Consider the following 3808-nt stretch of genomic DNA (forward strand, 5'->3'; position numbering starts at 1 on the left):
ACTCAGAACATCAATCATCCCATTTTCAAACATTTTTGCCTACAATGCAAAAAATAAATAATAATAATCCCATTTGTTAAAAAAGAGAACACACTGAATGAATAAATATAAAGGCATAATTCTTTATTTTCATAAACGTTGTTGTCTACATATATACATGGGCTTATATATTAGTAGTTTCTGTTAATATAAACATTTAAAAATTATGAAAAAATAAAAGACTGGCACAGTGCATACCATAAGACAAAACATTTTAAATATTTAACTGTTCAGCAAACATTTGAAAATAAAACATTCATGCTGTGCACACTGTGCAGAACAAATACAATCATCCATCTATCAATCAGTTTTACTTAATAGATTGATACTTGTCTGTGAACAGAACAATGAGCTTAGACAGTTTTCTTTTTTTAGGTTAGAGTAACAAATTCTTTTACTAGCTGTTTTGCAAGTTCTCTAGCAAAAAACCACACCAGCATTTCAGGAAGGATCTCTTAGAGCATCTCTTCGGTGATTTAAAGGTTGTTCTTTCAGTACACTTCGCCTGAAAAAAAAATTACAATTACAATTCTACATTACAAAAAAGAACAGAATAATTCAAAATAAATAAAATGCTTTTATTCTAATTGTTAAAATGAGCAATTGTAATGTAACACGTTTGTTCTTACGCTGCTGTCTCTTATCATCGTTTGAAGGCCATGCACTATTGTACAGTCTCCAGCTAAAGTCCAGTCTAAGATGCATGCGATGTTTGTTGTCCGATTTCTCTGTAAAAACAATTAAGTAAAGGCACAATATTAACATTCTGTTAACACTTTACTTAAAGTCCTTATGTATAATGCATTATAAAAGTATTATGGCTTGTAATGCACCTCATAATGCATTGTATGGTCTCATGAATGATTGTAACCACAGTTATAATATCATTGAACTCACCTTCAGAAAGTATAATGCATGATACACATGACAGACAACCAATTTCAGAATATGCAAATATTATAATGCATTTTACGGCTATAGTTACAATTATTTCTGAAAATATATAATGTAGGCTATTATAACATACCTTACAAATACCTTTATAATGTATTATGCATAAGGGTAAAGTGTCACCAACATTTTTATTCTCTTTTTTACAATATTTATTTATTAGTAGGCTAGTTTAAGATGCACATCATATTTCTTTTTTATTGCTTTTGGAAAATAAAATTAAGTAGGCAATATTAAAATGTATTTATTTATTCTGGAAAAAAGGCTGCATGTGAACCATAACTTACCTGGTTGCGGCAGGACAAGTTATAATCCTAGCAGGGAAGAAATTTCAGATTTATTTGACCTTATGTCAATAAACAATCATTAAAAAAAAAATGTAAACATTCAAATTACCAGCATAAAGACTTACCTTCAAATGACGATTTATAACATTAATGGAATCCTTTTGAATTTCCTGGAGGCATTGTAGATTTGGCCACTTTTTATTTGACCTGACAAAGTGTAATGTGAGAACTACAAGGAACAACTCTGTAAAAATAAAATGTTAAGAGATCAGAAAAGAATATCATAACATATGCTCAGTAAATAAATGCAAGTGAAATAGCTCTTACTACAAAGATTTCTGGTGTTCATCTTTTGACACTATTGCAGATCACAAAAGACGCCTCTTTTATAGACCAAACGGAGTGCAATTTACTTGTGGAAGATAAATGCCTCTACGTATAAGTACTTATAATACATGATGACTCAAATCACATTGCCTTCACCCCACACATTTTCGTAGGAATTCCACAGATTGTGACCAAATCATCCAGAAACTAGGCAGGCAAAACATACATTGTATGTATGGATTTTTTTTCCAACAAAGTTTATTTGCCAATTCTAAGCATTTACACAACAACAAATATTACAACGCAATATTCTATGGCTTATTTGTTGTGGTGTTTCAAACCAGGTTTGATAAAGATCCCCATAGCTGTCCCACAACATAAGATTAGAAATGATACAATCTCATATAAACTTTTTCTAAGAACCAAAACACACACACACATCCAAATCACATTTTTACAACAATTTGGCTGACACAGAATAAGATTAGAGTTGATACAATCTCGTATAAACTTTTTTTAAGAACCAAACACACACACACACCCTGGTCGCTATCTTTGTGGGGACTCTCTAGACGTAATTATTGAATACAGACAATAAAAAATAGCCTAATAAGTTAAATAGTGACTAGTGAAAATCTAATTGAATCAAATGAATCAAAATCAAACGATCCCGCCCCGGGACACAATCACACACCGCCCCCCCCCCCCCCCCCCCACACCCCCCACACCCACACAAATCTAATTGTTGCAACCCTTCCGGCCCACACAGGTAAAATGTTTGTTTTACTTTCACTTTCCCTTTGCGTGAATTGGTTGAGTGTTTCAATTAAGGAAGTTAGATATTAGCCTACCTGGAAAAGACGCGTCATCCGTTTGTTTGCAAGCGAGTTTAGCCAGTCCAGACCAGCCGTTTGTTGTAACGTTAGTCATTAAAAAACGTTTTTTTAAAAAAGCAAATATCTCCCTTTACTTTGAACTTTGAGCGTTGTAACTTTGCACATGTTGTTTATGCTCAAACAGAAACATTACACACTAACTAAAGTTAGAAAAGTGAAATCATACTCAACCACCCCTTTAAATGTCTATTAACGTCTGACAGGAAAATCGTCCATAAGTAGGCCTATCGCAGATGAGCATTTGCTGCAGAGCTTTTGTGGTGGAGCAAAGGATGCAAGGCAGGGTGACGGCGGCATTTGTGAAAAAAAAAAAAAAAAAGGAAAACTTAAGAAAAATTTTTTAAAGGCTCGCTCCACCTTTTGCTTCTCTCACGGGACTGTTTGCTGTTGAGACGAGCCTCACAGGGTTCTGTACAGGCTCTCTGTATGAGGTGGTGAGGGAGACAGTGCACTCAGGCAAAGATAGCCTCGATGTCCCTTTCCCATCCATAATCAGATCCCAGTCTGACTGCAGCAATGGGGGACATGATGGACGGCAGAGACAGGTGAAGGTGGGAATGGTGGTCAGCTGATTCATCAGAATAAATCTGAAGAATGAGAACCGCTGTGTTGAGAAGGCAGTAGGATGTAGGGGTCACCGCCTGTAAATATTTGACTGTTAAAACAATAAGTATGCTTTGTTTCATGTGTTGTTGACTCTCTCTCTCTATCCAGCAGCCATATCACCCTGTAGCCCAAGACTGGTTGCCCACTGAAGCTAAGCAGGGCTGAGCCTGGTTAGTACCTGGATGGGAGACCTCCTGAGAAAAACCAGGTTGCTGCTGGAAGAGGTGTTAGTGAGGCCAGCAGGGGGTGCTCACCCTGTGGTCTGTGTGGGTCCTAACGCCCCAGTGTAGTGATGGGGACACTATACTGTCAAAGAGCACCGTCCTTCGGATGAGACGTAAAACCGAGGTCCTGACTCTCTGTGGTCATTAAAAATCCCATGGCATTTCTCGTAAAGAGTAGGGGTGTAACCCCAGTGTCCTGGCCACATTCCACACATTGGCCCTTACCAATCATGGCCTCCTAATAATCCCCTTACATTGAATTGGCTCTATCACTCTCTCTCCTCTCTCCACCTATAGCTGGTGTGTGGTGAGCGCACTGGCGCCGTTGTTCTGTGGCTGCCGTCGCATCATCCAAGTGGATGCTGCACACTGGTGGTGGTTGAGGAGAGACCCCTGATATGATTGTAAAGCGCTTTGGGTGTACAGTAGTACATATGAAAGCGCTATATAAATGCCTCATTCTATTCTATTCTATTCT

The 3808-nt window shown here is 37.3% G+C and overlaps 1 long non-coding RNA gene across 1 annotated transcript; it reads right to left on the minus strand.

The window, feature by feature from the left end:
• Nucleotides 1–103: 103 nt before the first annotated feature.
• On the minus strand, nt 104–2570 carry LOC308690606. The gene is made up of 4 exons (XR_014030167.1): nt 1403–2570; nt 1278–1304; nt 669–767; nt 104–544 (listed from the first exon to the last, which is right to left on the minus strand). It is a non-coding gene; the product is annotated as an uncharacterized lncRNA (long non-coding RNA).
• Between the last annotated feature and the right edge of the window lie 1238 nt (nt 2571–3808).

The sequence above is a fragment of the Scardinius erythrophthalmus genome (genome assembly GCF_964197995.2).
Source record: "Scardinius erythrophthalmus genome assembly, chromosome: 5".
NCBI lineage: Eukaryota > Metazoa > Chordata > Actinopteri > Cypriniformes > Leuciscidae > Scardinius > Scardinius erythrophthalmus.